A 20,598-nucleotide genomic window follows, 5' to 3' on the forward strand; every position below is an offset into this window, starting at 1 on the left:
ATGGTAGAAAATATCCTGGGATCCTTTCACCCTAACCCTGAGCTGCTATGGTTAGAAAAACAGGGTTTTCCCTATCTATAGCTCAAGGTTAGCTTTGGAGATAAAGTAATGTTCAATAACATTCAATACCTTTTCTATAACTCAATTGCTATCTATCTCAATTAGCTTCTTTAACTAAGATGTGCTTCTTTTATTGTCTGGGGTCTTTCTTTAGAAACTTGAGATTCCCAGCAACTGAGGCTACTACAGGTTTTGAACACCAAAACAGAATATTTATTTCTCAAAGTCCTTGCAGACTTGGCACAGCTTGTCAAAGTTACAAACAAAACAGTCAATTGGTGAAAACATAGAGATGATTTTTCTTTCTTTTTTCTTCAATTACTGAGATACTTTTCCCCAAATGGTAGAAAATATCCTGGGATCCTTTCACCCTAACCCTGAGCTGCTATGGTTAGAAAAACAGGTTTTTCCCTATCTATAGCTCATGCTTAGCTTTGGAGATGAAGTAATGCACAATAACTTTCAATACCTTTTCTGTAACTCAATTGCTATCTATCTAAATTAGCTTCTTTATCTATATATAACTCAATCACTATCTCAATCGTACTTACAATGATTTTTTTCAGAGCTACCTAGTTGACCAACAGCACATCTGAAGCTTTCTTTCTCTACTGAAGGAGGCAGGGGAGATTAGTTTTGTAAGTACTTTAGAACCATGGATTGCACATGCCTACTAAGTAGTAGGCTTGGTTGATCAAGAAAAAAAATGGTTCTAAACTCGTTTCGTATATAGGGGCGGTGGTGGCTCGATTTTGAAATTATTTCCAAAATTTTCTTTAAAAAAAAGATCGGAAATACCAGGAAATACGAATTGCTTCCTTTGTTTCGTTAATGGAAGGTGCTCCTCTCTCCCTCCTGAACCATTAAAATCAGTTTCCTTTCCTTCCCTTGCGGCGAGCTTCTCTCACCTTTCCTTCCCTTCCCAGCAAGCTGTCCGTCATGCAGAAGCAGGGGCGGCTCGTCCATTACGCGAAGTAAGCGATCGCAGAACACTTTTTTTGCCAGGGGTGCCAAGGCGCCTCTGTAAATGCCCCTCGACCGCCACTTGAGGAGCACCCCCTCGGCTCACAACAGCCCTAGCAGTCCGAGGGGAGCCTCGGCTTTCTTGCCTCGCTGCCGGGTGATCCTCTTCCCAAAGGGGCCGGACCCTTGAGCCTCGCCTAGCCCCTCTCGTTCCTGCTCCACACGGCCACCGGGTGCGCGAGCAGAGCCGACGCTCAATTGTTCTCTGCGTTCGATCCCTTCCCCATGACCGGCTCCCTTTCCCGATCCCCTGGCACTCCACCTGCCTCCTCTCCTCTCCCCAATCTGCGGGTGGGCCAAGGGGTGGAGCCGCCGCACCTGGTCCACTTCGGGTCCAGAGGCATGTCTGAAGACCTCAGCGTGCGCACCAAAAGTCGCTTCTTCTCCTGACTTTCTCTTCAGCCATTGGGACCAAGAGAGAGAGAGAGAGAGAGAGAGAGCCCCTCCGGCTGAAGGTATCTCCCACCTCCGCTCCCTCCTTTGTTTTTGTGCCTACCTTCAGGAAAGGTGGGCATCTCCACCTCTCTCTTTCTCTCTCTCTCTTGGTCCCAATGGCTGAGGAGAAAGTCAGGAGAAGAGGTGACTTTTGGTGCACACGCCGGGGTCTTCAAGCACGCCTCCAGACGCAAAGCGGGCCAGGCAAGGGAGCAAGTACGGCAAGTGTAATTCTGGGATGTATAGTTCACCTACAATCAAAGAGCATTCTGAACTCCACCAATGATGGAATTGAACCAAATATGGCACACAGAACTCCCGTGACGAACAGAAAATATATAACAATGATTGGTTGGGGGGGGGGGCGCCAAAATACTGTTTGCTTACCGTTGAAAATTACCTGTGCAGAAGGGAGAGGTAGGCGTGGCCAAGCACAGCCCTCCTTGGAGGCCTCGCCCCCAGCGACCTCCAAGGAGCGCTGTGCTTGGCCACGCCCACCTCTCCCTTCTGCATGACGGACAGCTTGTCAGGAAGGGAAGGAAAGGTGAGAGATTTTAAAACGAACACTTTTAAAATCTTTCACCTTTCCTTCCCTTCTTGGAAAGCTGTCAGTCATGCAGAAGGGAGAGGTGGGCATGGTCAAGCACAGCGCTCCTCGGAGGTCGCTGGGGGCGTGGCCTTCAGGAACAGCTGTTCTTACCCATCCCCACCTCCTTCCTCTTTGCATCGGTGGCTTTGCGAGGTGGGCTTTGAGAGGTGGGCTTTGCAAGGTGGGCTTTGCGAGTGGGCTTTGCGAGGTGGGTTTTGAGAGGTGGGCTTTGCGAGTGGGCTTTGCGAGGTGGGCTTTGAGAGGTGGGCTTTGCGAGTGGGCTTTGTGAGGTGGGCTTTGAGAGGTGGGCTTTGCGAGTGGGCTTTGCGAGGTGGGCTTTGAGAGGTGGGCTTTGCAAGGTGGGCTTTGCGAGTGGGCTTTGCGAGGTGGGTTTTGAGAGGTGGGCTTTGCGAGTGGGCTTTGCGAGGTGGGCTTTGAGAGGTGGGCTTTGCGAGTGGGCTTTGTGAGGTGGGCTTTGAGAGGTGGGCTTTGCGAGTGGGCTTTGCGAGGTGGGCTTTGAGAGGTGGGCTTTGCAAGGTGGGCTTTGCGAGGTGGGCTTTGTGAGTGGGCTTTGAGAGGTGGGCTTTGCGAGTGGGCTTTGCGAGGTGGCCGTGGCTACGCCCAGCTCTTCCGCATCGCCGCTTGTCGCCAGGGAGGTAGCCACGCCCACCTCGCAAAGCCCACCTCGCAAAACCACCGATGCAAAGAGGAAGGAGGTGGGCGTGAGTAAGAACAGCTGTTCCTGAAGGTCACGCCTCGATCATTTACGATTCACTGCCGGAAGTCGTAAGGAAGATGGCGGAGGCGGCTTCTGGGTTGCCAAAACGCGCCGATATCGCTTCTAAAGGTATTTTATAGGGCTGGGCGGTTTCGTTCGTTAATTTCGTAATTCGTTATTGATTCGTGTTTAAATTAGCTTACGATCCGATATTGAGCCATGCAGGAGCAACAAAAAATCGAAACGAATTTTTCAATTTATTTCGTAATTGTTTCGTAATTGGTTCGAAATTGTTTCGAAATTGTTTCTGTATGTCTGGTGCAAGTTTTAGGGTTGTTGTTTGTTTTGTCAGTGATAAAAAAATAAATTATCACACCAAAAGTCAACAACAGAGGGAGAGGGAAGCTTCAGAAGTTCCCCCTGTCCCATTTGGAGGTTTTTGTTTTTGCATATTGCGCAATCGCGTCCGCCATTAACGAATCGATTCATAATTGTTTCGTAATTTACGAAATTTCATATATTTCAAACTTTTTTAAAGAAAAAATTCGGAATTCTTTTAAAAAACGAAACTCAAAAACCCCCTAAAAACGAATCGAGTTTAGAAACAATTTTTTCCGTGGTTGCCCAGCCCTAGTATTTTATTTACGATTGGACCTTGCTCATAGTTGAATGATGGGAGTTGCAGTCCAATAATGTCGACTCCCAATAGACCCTGCTCATAGAGGAATGATGGGAGTTGCAATCAAACAGTGTCAACTCCCAGTAGACCCTGCTCATAGAGGAATGATGGGAGTTGCAATCAAACAGTGTCAACTCCCAATAGACCCTGCCCATAGAGGAATGATGGGAGTTGCAATCAACCAGTGTCAACTCCCAGTAGACCCTGCCCATAGAGGAATGATGGGACTTTCAGTCCAACGATGTCAATTCCCAATGAATCTTGCTCATAGAGAAATGATAGGTGTTGCAGTCCAATAGTGTCAACTCCCAATAGACCCTTCTCATAGAGGAATGATGGGAGTTGCAATCAAACAGTGTCAACTCCCAGTAGACCCTGCCCATAGAGGAATGGTAGGAGTTGCAGTCCAACGATGTCAATTCCCAATGGACCTTGCTCATAGAGAAATGATAGGAGTTGCAGTCCAATAGTGTCAACTCCCAATAGACCTTGCTCATAGAGGAATGATGGGAGTTGCAATCAAACAGTGTCAACTCCCAGTAGACCCTGCCCATAGAGGAATGATGGGAGTTTCAGTCCAACAATGTCAATTCCCAATGAATCTTGCTCATAGAGAAATGATAGGAGTTGCAGTCCAATAGTGTCAACTCCCAATAGACCCTGCTCATAGAGGAATGATGGGAGTTGCAATCAAACAGTGTCAACTCCTAGTAGACCCTGCCCATAGAGGAATGGTAGGAGTTGCAGTCCAACAATGTCAATTCCCAATGGACCTTGCTCATAGAGAAATGATAGGAGTTGCAGTCCAATAGTGTCAACTCCCAATAGACCCTGCTCATAGAGGAATGATGGGAGTTGCAATCAAACAGTGTCAACTCCCAGTAGACCCTGCCCATAGAGGAATGGTAGGAGTTGCAGTCCTATAATGTCAATTCCCAATGGACCTTGCTCATAGAGGAATGATGGGAGTTGAAGTCAACGGTGTCAATTCCCAATGGATCTTGCTTATAGAGAAATGATGGGAGTTGTGGTTCAACAACATAAATTACTAATGGAGCTTGCTCATAGAGGAATGATGGGAGTTGCAGTCCAACAATGTCAACTCCCAGTGGACCTTGCTTATTGAGGAATGATGGGAGTTGCAGTCCAACAGTGTCAACTCCCAGTGGACATTGCTCATTGAGAAGTGATGGGAGTTGCAGTCCAACAATGTCAAATCTTAATGGAAATTGCCCATAAAGTGAATGGTAGGGAATATTTTATTTACGATTTCATAACGATATTAGAAATTAACGAGCTGGATCAACCAAGCCTACCAAGTAGGAAGCCCGATTTTTTGACATGTAAGTCCTCCTGTTTGGAATGCCGAATGCACACAGTGATCCTCCCAGTAGGGGAAAGGTCCAATTCCCATTCCACTTTGGGCCAGCCAAGCCTCTGCAATGCACTTTATGGACTTTGTGGGAGAAGGGCAGAGGCGGCGGCGCGCATGGACCCAATGCTGTGAATTGCACTGTCTCGCTCTGGTTGTACAATACTATACATTCATCTGTGAAGAGTATTTTATTTTTCTTACTGTACATAAGATGTTTGTGATGGGTTCGAGATGAGATTGAGAATTATTTTCGACAGATTTACAAGAACCAAACGGAGATGTTCCATTCTGGGGGGCTGATTTCCCCCCAGGTTTCGTGCCAAAAGTGTTGTTGCTTCTCTCCTACTTTGGATAAACGGTCACTGACGAAACGGCTTCGATTCCTGTCTTTTGTTACAAAGCTCACATTAGGGAGTAACGTGGTTTCCGTGTCAGTGGGGAAGGGAATCCGCTCCGGGTTTTCAAGGAACCAACCCTTAGCCCTACAATATGTTTGTTTACAACTTGATTGCAAACTTTGATCCCATATCTATGAACTTACCATGGAAATCAAAAACCATGGTGAAATTTCATTGACCTTTCCCATAGGGGAATGATGGGAGTTGCAGTTCAGCAATGTCAACTCCCAATAGACCCTACTCAAAGAGGACTAATGGGAGTTGCAGTCAAACAATGTCAACTCCCGATGAACATTGCTCATAGAGGAATAATGGGAATTGTAGTCATACAACGTCAACTCCCGATTAACATTGTTCATTGGGGAATGATGGGAGTTGCATCCAACAATGTCAATTAACAATGCACCTTGCTCATAGAGGAATGATGGGAGTTGCAATCAGTGTCAACTTCCAGTAGATCCTGCCCATAGAGGAATGATAGGAGATGCAGTCCAACGATGTCAATTCCCAATGAACATTGCTCATTGTGGGATGATGGAATTTGAAGTGCAACAATGTCAATTCCCAATGGATCTTGCTCATAGAGGAATGGTGGGAGTTGCAGTCCAACAATGTCAATTACCAATGGACCTTGCTCATAGAGGAATGGTGGGAGTTGCAGTCCAACAATGTCAACTACCAGTGGACCTTGCTCATAGAGGAATGATTGGAGTTGCAGTTCAGCAATGTCAACTCCCAATAGACCCTACTCAAAGAGGACTAATGGGAGTTGCAGTCAAACAGTGTCAACTCCCGATGAACATTGCTCATAGAGGAATAATGGGAATTGCAGTCAAACAACGTCAACTCCCGATTAACATAGTTCATTGGGGAATGATGGGAGTTGCATCCAACAATGTCAATTAACAATGCACCTTGCTCATAGATGAATGATGGGAGTTGCAGTCCAATAATGTCAACTCCCAATAGACCCTGCTCATAGAGGAATGATGGGAGTTGCAATCAAACAGTGTCAACTCCCAGTAGACCCTGCCCATAGAGGAATGATAGGAGTTGCAGTCCAATAATGTCAATTCCCAATGGACCTTGCTCATCGAGGAATGATGGGTGTGGGAGTCAACAGTGTCAATTCCCAATGGATCTTGCTTATAGGGAAATGATGGGAGTTGTGGTTCAAGAACATAAATTCCCAATGTATCTTGCTCATAGAGAAATGATGGGAGTTGCAGTCCATAATGTAAATTACCAATAGACTTTGCTCATAGAGGAATGGTGGGAGTTGCAGTCCAACAGTGTCAACTTCCAGTGGACATTGCTCATAGAGGAATGATGGGAGTTGCATCCAACAATGTCAAGTAACAATGGACTTTGCTCACAGAGGAATGATGGGAGTTGCAGTCCAACAACATAAATTACCAATTATGAGAGTTGCAGTCCAACACTGTCAACTCCCAATGGACCTTGCTTATAGTTGAATGATGGGAGTTGCAGTCCAATAATGTCAACTCCCAATAGACCCTGCTCATAGAGGAATGATGGGAGTTGCAATCAAACAGTGTCAACTCCCAGTAGACCCTGCCCATAGAGGAATGATGGGAGTTGCAGTCCAACAATGTCATTTCCTAATGGATCTTGCTTATAAAGGAAGGATGGGAGTTGCAGTCCAACAACGTAAATTACCAATGGACCTTGCTCATAGAGGAATTATGGGAGTTGCAGTCCAACAATGTTGACTCCCAGTGGGCCTTGCTCATTGAGGAATGATGGGAGTTGCAGTCCAACACTGTCAACTCCCAGTGGACCTTGCTCATAGAGGAATGATGAGTCATTCCTCATAGAGGAATGATGAATGATTGCAGTCAAACAGTGTCAACTCCCAATAGACCCTGTCCATAGAGGAATGATGGAAGTTGCAGTCCAACCATGTCAATTCCCAATGGACCTTGTTCATAGAGGAATGATGGGAGTTGCAGTCCAGCAAGTCCAACACACCATGGAAATTGCTCATAGAGGAATGATGGGAGTTGGAATCCAACAAGGTCAACTCCCAATGGACATTACTCATTGAGGAAGGATGGGAGTTGCAGTCCAACAAGCCCAACAGACAATGGAAATTGCTCATAGAGGAATTATGGGAGTTGGAGATCAACAAGGTCAACTCCCAATGGACATTACTCATTGAGGAAGGATGGGAGTTGTAGCCCAATGGTGTCAACTCCCAGTGGATATTGCTCATAGAGGAATGATGGAAGTTGCAGTCCAATTGTGTCAACTATCATGGACATTGCTCACTGAGTAATGATGGGAGTTGTAGTCCAACAATGCCAAATCCCAATGGACTTTGCCCATAAAGTGAATGGTAGGGAATGCTGGGAGTTGCAGTCCAACTCTATCTGAAGGCCCATAGGATGCTGAGTTGGACTGGATAATGAATTCCACCAGATTTGATCACAATTCCCAACTTGCGACGCCCATCCTTCCAAATCATTAGAGTGGTTTTGAAAACACAGCAGCCACACAACCAGAACTCCTCTTAAAATCTTTTATTTTCTTTTTTTAAATATTAATATTATTATTACCGACATGCATAAAGTGTCAACAGTTCAGGTTCATGTTGTACAACATTATGTGGAGGGAAGGGGGGATGAAAAAAGTACCACAATTCATGACTAGCAGTCTATTCTTCTCCACCCAGACCATGTTTTCCTCTAGAGTAGGGGTGCAAAACGCATTTGTAAATAGTTGAAAATAGTTACTTGCCGCACTAACTGTACAGTGTAGACCAGGCATGGGCCAACTTGGTGTGTGGGACTCCAACTCCCACAGTTCCTAACAGCCTCAGGCCCCCTCCTTTTCCCCCTCAGCCTCTGGTTACACCCAGACTGGACTACTGCAATGCGCTCTACGTGGGGCTGCCCTTGAAGACGGCCCAGAAGTTTCAACTGGTACAACAGGGTCCTCTTGGTGTTTGGGACTCCAGCTCCCACAATTCCTAACAGCCTCAGGCCCCCTCCTTTTCCCCCTCAGCCTCTGGTTACATCCAGACTGGACTACTGCAATGCACTCTACGTGGGGCTGCCCTTGAAGACGGCCCAGAAGTTTCAACTGGTACAACGGGGTCCTCTTGGTGTTTGGGACTCCAACTCTCACAATTCCTAACAGCCTCAGGCCCCCTCCTTTTCCCCCTCAGCCTCTGGTTACATCCAGTCTGGACTACTGCAATGCGCTCTACGTGGGGCTGCCCTTGAAGACGGCCCAGAAGTTTCAACTGGTACAACGGGGTCCTTTGGTGTTTGGGACTCCAACTCTCACAATTCCTAACAGCCTCAGGCCCCCTCCTTTTGTCTCTCAGGCTCTGGTTACATCCAGTCTGGACTACTGCAATGCGCTCTACGTGGGGCTGCCCTTGAAGACGGCCCGGAAGTTTCAACTGGTACAACGGGCAGCAGCCAGGCTCCTTAAGCGACTGAGGGGGAAAAGGAAAGGGCCTGAATCATAGAATCAAAGAGTTGGAAGAGACCTCATGGGCCATCCAGTCCAACCCCATTCTGCCAAGAAGCAGGAATGTTGCATTCAAATCACCCCTGACAGATGGCCATCCAGCCCCTGTTTAAAAGCTTCCAAAGAAGGGGCCTCCACCACACTCCGGGGCAGAGAGTTCCACTGCTGAACGGCTCTCACAGTCAGGAAGTTCTTCCTCGTGTTCAGATGGAATCTCCTCTCTTGTAGTCGGAAGCCATCGTTCCCTTGCGTCCTAGTCTCCAGGGAAGCAGAAAGGAAGCTTGCTCCCTCCTCCCTGTGGCTTCCTCTCACATATTTATACATGGCCCTAATCATATTTCCTCTCATCCTTCTCTTCTTCAGGCTAAACATGCCCAGCTCCTTAAGCCGCTCCTCATAGGGCTTGTTCTCCAGACCCTTGATCATTTGAGTCGCCCTCCTCTGGACACATTCCAGCTTGTCAAGACCTCTCTTCAATTGTGGTGCCCAGAATTGGACACAATATTCCAGATGTGGTCTAACCAAAGCAGAATAGAGGAATAGCATGACTTCCCTAGATCTAGACACTAGGCTCCTCTTGATGTAGGCCAAATCCCATTGGCTTTTTTTGCCGTCACATCACATTGTTGGCTCATGTTTAACTTGTTGTCCACGAGGACTCCAAGATCTTTTTCACATGTACTGCTCTCGAGCCAGGCATTGTCCCCCTTTCTATATCTTTGCATTTTGTTTTTCCTGCCAAAGTGGAGTATCTTGCATTTGTCCCTGAACTTCATTGTGTTAGTTTTGGCCCTTCATCTCTCTAATCTGTCAAGATCATTTTGAATCCTGCTCCTGTCCTCTGGACTATTGGCTATCCCTCCCAATTTGGTGTCGTCTGCAAACTTGATGATCCTGCCTTCTAGCCCTTCATCTAAGTCATTAATAAAGATGTTGAACAGGACCGGGCCCAGGATGGAACCCTGCGGCACTCGCCTGAGGCTGTTAGGAATTGTGGGAGTTGGGAGTCCCAAACACCAAGAGAGCCCAAGTTGGCCCATGCCTGGTATAGACGCACCCATGTTGTCGTAAGCTAGACATATGGCCAGAAAACTCTCTCCGATTCACATATTATTGCCATGACCCAAAATGATCCCAGATTCCAACTTATTGGATCTGGATTCTCGGGTAGGTTTCCGGGGCCAAATCAGGTCATGGAGTGGAGCGATGGAAATGTTCTGTTCCTGCTTTCCTGCGCATTGAAACCTATAGGCGAAATGTGTGCAAAGGTAACACCGAATAGCAGTGTTTCCCAATATTTCCTCCTTTGAGAAATGACAGCCCGCTGCAATCGTTTTCGGTCCAATTTCGTCGGAACTGAGTGTCCGGAACAGCAAATTCCGTGCTGCGGAATAGGTACAAGGAGCAAACACTGACTGATCTACTCGCTAAATGCACGCTGTTGGAAGAACACCCCATGAGACAGCGCATCGGTTTCCCACTTGGCATCTCCGACATTTCTGCCAGCGGGACAAGGCGGCGAAGCGACGGAACGAGGCTTTGAAGCGTATGCTTCGCCTGTCAGGCATCGCCCCATTTCTCCCGTTCTTGAACAGGAACTAATATATATATATATATATTCTTTAAAAATACTCATCTTGGAAAAAAAAAGTTTTTCGAAAAAATAATAAACCGTGATATGAGCAAAAAAAAGAAACACCAAAACTCAAATGCTCAAGATCGCGTGCTTCGCTTGGAAAAATGCCACGTTTCGATGACCCGAAGCCTTGGGAACTAGAAATCACAACAGCGAAACCAGCGTTTCTCAACCTGGGGGTTGCGACCCCTGGACGGGTTGTGAGGGAGTTTCAGAGGGGTCGCCAAAGACCATATATTTCTGATGGTCTTAGGAATCCCTTTGACAGAGAAGACTGAAGATCTCTCCGCCTATCCTTCTCTTCTGGTTACATCCAGTCTGGACTACTGCAATGCTCTCTACGTGGGGCTGCGCTTGAAGATGGCCCGGAAGTTTCAACTGGTACAATAAGGAAATAATTCCCAGCAAAATGTCCTCAGAATGCACTTTAACTATTTGTTGGATTGCGCTCCCCTCACTTCTTTTAAAACCCTCTGTAGCGAATGTGTTGATCTATGTTAAATTTTTGATGTATAGCTCTATGTTGCAATGTGGCAGAATTGGCAGAAATAGGGTAGCAACAGTAGAGGCAAGATTAATTTGCATACGTGCAGCCGATTGGTCATATGCAGATGAGTGTAGGCTAGGATTTGAAAGGGCCACTGAGCCAGAATGGCAGTTGGGGGAAGAGAGCTGAAAATTCCAAAGGGGCGGAGTTAAGTTTAAAAATAGGCAGTTAGAGAGTCAAAAATTTTGAGTTAGGGATTCCTGTTTGTGAAGGACAGTTAGGAACTTTTGTGAGAGAAAAGCAGTTAGGAAAATGGAGTTTAAGTTTTAAGGAAAATAAAGAAGTGCCAGTGTAGTTTAAGGCGGAATATAGTTCTGTCAAGAGTGTATGAAAAAGTAACACATTTGTTGATGTGAAACAGTTGAAGTTTGATAAGAAAAGTTAACTAAGTGAATGATATTGAATGTAAGACTCCAGACTGTAACAGAACACACAAATATAACCATAAGCGTTGGAGCCAGAAGCTATAAATAAACTTTGTTACTTGGTTTACTACAAGAGTGTCTCAAGCTTGTAATATAAAAGCCTCAAGGTAAAAGCTCAGAAGAAAGCCCCAGCCAATTAAAAAAGGGGAAAATACATCAATACAAGGCAGTAAAAAGATTTAAAAGAAAATATTTTTCCCTCCACATCGTCACACATAAAAAAGACACCTGGAAAAAGACTGAAGTAGTGAAATGTTGTCGCACCCTCCTACCAGATATATCCTACCTTGTTCATGCCCAGCGTTTATTTTTAATTTTAAACTATTACATTTGGCCCGGCCATAGGTTTTTGGATCTTTGTGTGTTATTGTTTATATGTGATTTATACTAATTGTATTGTTTTGTTTATTGCTTTCTTGTTTTATTGATGTGTTGTTGGGCTTGGCCTCATGTAAGCCGCTCCGAGTCCCTTGGGGAGATGGTGGCGGGGTATAAATAAAGTCTTATTATTATTATTATTATTATTATTATTATTATTATTACAGGCAGCAGCCAGGCTCCTTACTGGAGCAAACTATAGGGAGCATACAACGCCCCTATTAAAACAGCTTCATTGGCTGCCAATAAGTTGCCGAGCCAAATTCAAGGTGCACCACAAGCTTGCTCCCTGTGACTTCCTCTCACATATTTATACATGGCTATCATATCTCCTCTCAGCCTTCTCTTCTTCAGGCTAAACATGCCCAGCTCCTTAAGCCGCTCCTCATAGGGCTTGTTCTCCAGATCCTTGATCATTTTAGTCGCCCTCCTCTGGACACATTCCAGCTTAGGGTCAATATCTCTCTTGAATTGTGGTGCCCAGAATTGGACACAATATTCCAGGTGTGGTCTAACCAAGGCGGAATAGAGCATGGGGAGCATTACTTCCTTAGATCTAGACACTAGGCTCCTCTTGATGCAGGCCAAAATCCCATTGGCTTTTTTTGCTGTCACATCACATTCCTGGCTCATGTTTAACTTGTTGTCCACGAGGACTCCAAGATCTTTTTCACTCATACTGCTCTCGAGCCAGGCATTGTCCCCCATTCTGTCTCTTTGCATTTCGTTTTTTTTCTGCCAAAGTGGAATATCTTGCATTTCTCCCTGTTGAACTTCATTTGTTAGTTTTGGCCATTCATCTCTCTAATCTGTCAAGATCATTTTGAATTCTGCTCCTGTCCTCTGGAGTCTTGGCTCTCCCTCCCAATTTGGTTTTTTTTTTCGTGTCAGGAGCGACTTGAGAAACTGCAAGTTGCTTCTGGTGTGAGAGAATTGGCCGTCTGCAAGGACGTTGCCCAGGGGATGCCCGGATGATTTGATGTTTTTATCATCCTCGTGGGAGGCTTCTCTCATGTCCCCGCATGAGGAGCTGGAGCTGACAGAGGGAGCTCATCCGCCTCTCCCAATTTGGTGTCGTCTGTAAACTTGATGATCCTGCCTTCTAGCCCTTCATCTAAGTCATTAATAAAGATGTTGAACAGGAACGGGCCCAGGACGGAAGAACCCTGCGGCACTCCACTTGTCACTTCTTTCCAGGATGAAGAGGAAGCATTGGGGAGAATCACTCTCTGTGTTCGTCCATTTAACCAATTCCAGATCCACCTCACTGTAGTTTTGCCTAGCCAAAACTGGACTAGTTTCCTTTCCAGAAGGTCATGGGGGACCTTGTCGAAAGCCCTCGTCCCCACCAAACACGATTGAATGCAATATTAGGGGTGCTTTGAATGCAATATTCCTGCTACTTGGCAGAATGGGGTTGGACTGGATGAGGTCTCTTCCAACTCTTTGATTCTATGATTCTATGATTCTATGTATTTCTAGGTGCAAAGATGACTGCAGATGCAGACTTACTTCTTGGGAGGAGAGCAATGTCCAGTCTTGATAAAATAGTAAAGAGTAGAGACATCAGACTGGCAACAAAGATCCATTGCCTAGTCAAAGCCATGGTCTTCCCTGTAGTCACCTACAGATGTGAGAGCTGGACCTTCGGGAAGGCTGAGCCAAGGAAGAGAGATGCTTTTGAGCTGTGGTGTTGGAGGAAAGTTCTGAGAGTGCCTTGGACTGCGAGAAGATCCAACCAGTCCATCCTCCAGGAAATAAAGCCCGACTGCTCACTAGAGGGAAGGAGACTAGAGACAAAGTGGAAGTCCTTTGGCCACATCATGAGGAGACAGCAAAGCCTAGAGAAGGGAATGATGCTGGGGAAAGTGGAAGGCAAAAGGAAGAGGGGCCGACCAAGGGCAAGATGGATGGATGGCATCCTTGAAGTAACTGGACTGACCTTGAAGGAGCTGGGGGTGGTGACGGCCGACAGGGAGCTCTGGCGTGGGCTGGTCCATGAGGTCACGAATAGTCGGAGACGACTCAACGAATGAACAACAACAACATGAGGGACAGGGCCTTTTCGATGGTGGCCCTTCGGCTCTGGAAGTCTCTCCCACTGGAGATTAGATCTGCCTCTTCTCTCTTGACTTTCAGAAAGGTGGTGAAAACTTGGCTCTGGAATTTAGCATTCGATGAGTGAGTCAATAACTCTCGACCACACGGACAGATGGTGTTGAATTGTGATTTCATTCTGATGACTTGGCTGTATGTAATTATATGATTGTATTTTAATGTATTTTATGTATTAGTGCATTATGTGCTGTGATATTTTAAATTGTTGTTTATGAATTTTTTGCTGTGAACCGGCCTGAGTCCCTCTACGGAGGTTGAGAAGAAAGTTCTAAATAAATAAATAAATATAATGCCAAGTTTATTTAACTTTGTATTATTATTTTTTGTGGCATTTATATGCCGCCCTTCTCACCCCGACGGAGAGTCAGGGTGGCTTACAAGTTATATGTACATACTATATACTATATTATTAGCATAGCACAATATTAGTATTATATACAGTGCTTTTTCGCAGTACGAGAGCAGTATGTGTGAAAAAGATCTTGGAGTTCTCATGGACAACAAGTTAAACATGAGCCAGGAATGTGATGTGGCGGCAAAAAAAGCCAATGGGATTTGGCCTGCATCAAGAGGAGCATAGTGTCTAGATCTAGGGAAGTCATGCTCCCCATGCTCTATTCTGCTTTGGTTAGACCACACCTGGAATATTGTGTCCAATTCTGGGCACCACAATTCAAAAGAGATATGGACAAGCTGGAATACGTCCAGAGGAGGGCGACTCAAATGAGAACAAGCCCTATGAGGAGCGGCTTAAGGAGCTGGGCATGTTTAGCCTGAAGAAGAGAAGGATGAGAGGAGATATGATGATAGCCATGTATAAATATGTGAGAGGAAGCCACAGGGAGGAGGGAGCAAGCTTGTTTACTGCTTCCACAATTCAAGAGAGATATTGACAAGCTGAAATATGTCCAGAGGAGGGCGACTCAAATGAGAACAAGCCCTATGAGGAGCGGCTTAAGGAGCTGAGCATGTTTAGCCTGAAGAAGAGAAGGATGAGAGGAGATATGATGATAGCCATGTATAAATATGTGAGAGGAAGCCACAGGGAGGAGGGAGCAAGCTTGGTTTCTGCTTCCATGGAGATTAGGACAAGGAACAATGGCTTCAAACTACAAGAGAGGAGATTCCATCTGAACATGAGGAAGAACTTCCTGACTGTGAGAGCCGTTCAGCAGTGGAACTCTCTGCCCCAGAGTGTGGTGGAGGCTCTTTCTTTGGAAGCTTTTAAACAGAGGCTGGATGGCCATCTGTCAGGGGTGATTTGAATGCAATATTCCTGCTTCTTGGCAGAACGGGGTTGGACTGGATGGCCCAGGAGGTCTCTTCCAACTCTTTGATTCTATGATTGTGTTTTTACATACAACTGTACCCTTGATTCGCTTCTGATACGATAAATAAACAAACCACCGTAAATGTAATTGAGAAGGGACAATTCCTGAGTTAACCTCAAACATAGGTCTTTTTATTGCACCTCATCTTTTCTGATGTTTCTCTCCGAATTAGTAGCATTTTGATTCTAGTGGAAAGACAACGTACGGCATCGGTTCAGGTGATTGGGGAAACAGCGTGGAAATGGGGAAACCAAATATTCTAAAGTGCAGTGCAGGTTCTGAGCTCTTTTGCTTTTGTATGTTGCGGATATTATTTTGCTATGGTTGCTTTAACTGTCGAAAGCCACTTGAGTCCCAAACAAGGAAAAAGGCAGGATGAAGGTGATGACACTGACAGCCACTATTCTGTGTCTGCTACTTAAATAGGGGCTAACTGCCGCCGAGTTAGCCTTGAGTTATGGCAATGCAATGAATGTGAGACTTCCAAATCATCTCAATTGCTCTACTTGACATCATAAAACAAGTAGCGGAACATATGCTTCCTCTTCATCTTGGAAAGAAGTGACAAGTGCCGCAGGGTTCCGTCCTGGGCCCGGTCCTGTTCAACATCTTTATTAATGACTTAGATAAACAACTACCGTCCGGTCAGCCTCACGTCGATACTGGGCAAGATTCTGGAAAAGATTGTTAAGGAAGCGGTCTGCAAACACTTAGAAACAAATGCGGTCATCGCTAATAGTCAACATGGATTTATCAAAAACAAATCATGTCAGGCTAATCTGATCTCTTTCTTCGATAGAGCTACAAGCTGGGTAGAATCATAGAATCATAGAATCAAAGAGTTGGAAGAGACCTCCTGGGCCATCCAGTCCAACCCCATTCTGCCAAGAAGCAGGAATATTGCATTCAAATCACCCCCGACAGATGGCCATCCAGCCTCTGCTTAAAAGCTTCCAAAGAAGGAGCCTCCACCACACTCCGTGGCAGAGAGTTCCACTGCTGAACGGCTCTCACAGTCAGGAAGTTCTTCCTAATGTTCAGATGGAATCTCCTCTCTTGTAGTTTGAAGCCATTGTTCCGCGTCCTAGTCTCCAAGGAAGCAGAAAACAAGCTTGCTCCCTCCTCCTCCCTGTGGCTTCCTCTCACATATTTATACATGGCTATCATATCTCCTCTCAGCCTTCTCTTCTTCAGGCTAAACATGCCCAGCTCCCTAAGCCGCTCCTCATAGGGCTTGTTCTCCAGACCCTTGATCATTTTAGTCGCCCTCCTCTGGACACATTCCAGCTTGTCAATATCTCTCTTGAATTGTAGTGCCCAGAATTGGACACAATATTCCAGATGTGGTCTAACCAAAGCAGAATAGAGGGGTAGCATTACTTCCTTAGATCTAGACACTATGCTCCTATTGATGCAGGCCAAAATCCCATTGGCTTTTTTTGCCGCCACATCACATTCCTGGCTCATGTTTAACTTGTTGTCCACGAGGACTCCAAGATCTTTTTCACACGTACTGCTCTCGAGCCAGGCGTCCCCCATTCTGTATCTTTGAATTTCATTTTTTCTGCCAAAGTGGAGTATCTTGTGAGTAGATGCGGGGAATGCCGTGGATGTAGCGTACCTGGATTTCAGGAAGGCCTTCTTTGACAAGGTCCCCCATGACCTTCTGGCAAGGAAACTAGTCCAATGTGGGTGAGGCAAAACTACGGAGAGGTGGATCTGGAATTGGTTAAGTGGACGAACCCAGAGAGTGCTCACTAATGCTTCCTCTTCATCTTGGAAAGAAGTGACAAGTGGAGTGCCACAAGCAGGGTTCCGTCCTGGGCCCGGTCCTGTTCAACATCTTTATTAATGACTTAGATGAAGGGCTAGAAGGCAGGATCATCAAGTTTGCAGACAACACCAAATTGGGAGGGAGAGCCAAGACTCCAGAGGACAGGAGCAGGATTCAAAACGATCTTGACAGATTAGAGAGATGATCGCCCAAAACTAACAAAATGAAGTTCAACAGGGACAAATGCAAGAGACTCCACTTTGGCAGGAAAAACGAAATGCAAAGATACAGAATGGGGGACGATGCCTGGCTTGAGAGCAGTGTGTCTAGATCTAGGGAAGTCATGCTCCCCATGCTCTATTTTGCTTTGGTTAGCCCACAATTAAAGAGAGATATTGACAAACTGGAAGGTGTCCAGAGGAGGGCGACTAAAATGATCAAGGGTCTAAAATGATCAATGACTTAGATGAAGGGCTAGAAGGCAGGATCATCAAGTTCGCAGACGACACCAAATTGGGAGGGAGAGCCAATACTCCAGAGGACAGGAGCAGGATTCAAAACGATCTTGACAGATTAGAGAGATGATTGGCCGAAACTAACAAAATGAAGTTCAACAGTGACAAATGCAAGATACTCCACTTTGGCAGGAAAAACGAAATGCAAAGATACAAAATGGGGGACAATGCCTGGCTCGAGAGCAGTATTTGTGAAAAAGATCTTGGAGTCCTCGTGGACAACAAGTTAAACATGAGCCAACAATGTGATGTGGCGGCAAAAAAAGCCAATGGGATTTTGGCCTGCATCAAGAGGAGCCTAGTGTCTAGATCTAGGGAAGTCATGCTCCCCATGCGCTATTCCACTTTAGTTAGACCACACCTGGAATATTGTGTCCAATTCTGGGCACCACAATTCAAGAGAGATATTGACAAGCTGGAATGTGTCCAGAGGAGAGCGACTAAAATGATCAAGGGTCTGGAGAACAAGCCCTACGAGGAGCGGCTTAGGGAACTGGGCATATTTAGCCTGAAGAAGAGAAGGCTGAGAGGAGATATGATAGCCATGTATAAATATGTGAGAGGAAGCCACAGGGAGGAGGAGGGAGCAAGCTTGTTTTCTGCTTCCCTGGAGACTAGGACACAATGGAAGAATGGCTTCAAACTACAAGAGAGGAGATTCCATCTGAACATGAGGAAGAACTTCCTGACTGTGAGAGCTGTTCAGTAGTGCCCAACTCTTGGCAGGCAAGGTCATGCTCACAGTATTTTGGGACCAGCATGGAGTAGGATGGATGAATTTCCTAGCAAATGGACCATGATTATTGGGGCATTGTGCAGGTACAGCTGTACTAGAAGCTCCCACTTTATTTGCCTTGTATTAAGTGTTTGTTTGCAGTTTCTCAAGTCGCTCCTGACACGAAAAAAAAAGTTGACCTACAATCAAAGAGCACCAACAACAGAATTGTGGCAAACTTCCCACACAGAAACCCCATGACCAACAGAAAATACTGCGTTTTCTGATGGACTTCAGCGACCCTTCTGACACCCCCTCGTGACCCCTCCAGGGGTCCCAACCCCCAGGTTGAGAAACACTGCAGTAGTGATACCAACTTCCCCTGTGAAAATTCTCCACAAGAGCTATGTGCCTTGTAAGCTTACTTTCTGGATAACCTTTGCATTTTCTGAAGGAGAGGAATGGAAAGAATCAACTGTTAGAATCATGGCTGCCGCACGTTGGACTAATTGAAGCTTCCGGGCCGTCTTCAAGGGCAACCCCATGTAGAGAGCGTTGCAGTAGTCTAGGTGGGATGTAACCAGAGCGTGGACTACCGTAGCCAATCAGACTGCCATGAAATCAACTGCCATGTGGCCCCTTTTCTGGAGAACAAGCCCTATGAGGAGCGGCTTAGGGAACTGGGCATGTTTAGCCTGAAGAAGAGAAGGCTGAGAGGAGATATGATAGCCATGTATAAATATGTGAGAGGAAGCCACAGGGAGGAGGGAGCAAGCTTGTTCTCTGCTTCCTTGGAGACTAGGACGTGGAACAATGGCTTCAAACTACAAGAGAGGAGATTCCATCTGAACATTAGGAAGAACTTCCTGACTGTGAGAGCCGTTCAGCAGTGGAACTCTCTGCCCCGGAGTGTGGTGGAGGCTCCTTCTTTGGAAGCTTTTAAACAGAGGCTGGATGGCCATCTGTCAGGGGTGATTTGAATGCAATATTCCTGCTTCTTGGCAGGGGGTTGGACTGGATGGCCCATGAGGTCTCTTCCAACTCTTTGATTCTATGATTCTATGAAAGAGAAAGCGAAGCTCTCTGTCTCCAAGCCCCCAAAATGCATGAGCACGCACCCCACCCACCGTCCCTCAGGTCCCCAACTCCCAGTCAGTCCCACTAAATCAAAAGAATCAAGAAAATTAAGGAAAATCAAATAGATTCAACTGTGATGCCGAATAGGGGAGGAGGAGCCGTAATCAACTGCCATGTGGCCCCTTTTCGGATGGAAATCCGTAACGGCTGGGACCTTGCCATTTCGAGCACCTAAATAAAATGGGTAAGTCGAATGGTTGAAGGAATCAGCTAAAAACTGATCAGTGAAAATACCTAATTTATAGTTTGGCGTGAGATCCTTCCAATAGGGAGATCTAGTGAGCATTGTTGAGTTTGTCAGGATTAATTTAGTTATGTATGTGTTTTTCAATGCGCTTCTATGTATTGCAAAGATGGATGCTACTGTGAATTGAAAATGCCACGCAGAAATGTTTACACTTTGAGGCTGTGATTAAGTGAACTTGAGAAAAGTAAGATAAGGGTGTGCTCTTGCTGAGAACAGAAGGGAGTTGCCAGTCTCAGCAAGAGAAGATAAGCAGATGTTAAGAGGCTTTCGGTTTTGACTAGTTCTTTGTTGTTCTTCCTGAATTGTAGCTCGCTGTAGTAAGACGTGTCTGATGTATGTACTTAGTAAACTTAGTTTCTTTTATTGTCGAAGGCTTTCATGGCTGGAATCACTAGGTTCTTGTGGGTTTTTTCGGGCTATAGGGCCATGTTCTAGAGGCATTTCTCCTGACGTTTCACCTGCATCTACGGCAAGCATCCTCAGAGGTAGTGAGGTCTGTTGGAGTTAGGACAGTGGGTTTATATATCTGTGGAATGGCTGGGGTGTGGCAAGGAGCTCTTCCCTGCTGCAGTTAGGTGTGAATGTTTCAACTGACCACCTTCATTAGCATTTGAAGGCCTGGCTGAGCCTGGGAAAATCTTTTGTTGAGAGGTGTTAAGATGTGCCTGGTTGTATCCTCTCTGCTGTTTTGCTGTTGTAATTTTAGAGTTTTTTAATACTGGTAGCCAGATTTTGTTCATTTTCATGGTCTTTTCCTTTCTGTTGAAATTGTCCACATGCTTGTGGATTTCAACGGCTTCCTCATCAGCTTCCCTCTGCGGTCAGTGGTTCCCTTGATGTATGGCAGGAACACTTTTCCTCTGGGTGGATCTTCATCTTTACTCTCGTGGCTTGTTCTTGGTCTTGCAAACACAACATACAAACAATCTACAGACCCACCAAGAAAATCCAACAAATGCTACGTTCAGCAAAGGACAAGAGGGATCCTCTCACTTCT

Source organism: Anolis sagrei, chromosome 10 (assembly GCF_037176765.1).
Source record: "Anolis sagrei isolate rAnoSag1 chromosome 10, rAnoSag1.mat, whole genome shotgun sequence".
Lineage (NCBI taxonomy): Eukaryota > Metazoa > Chordata > Lepidosauria > Squamata > Dactyloidae > Anolis > Anolis sagrei.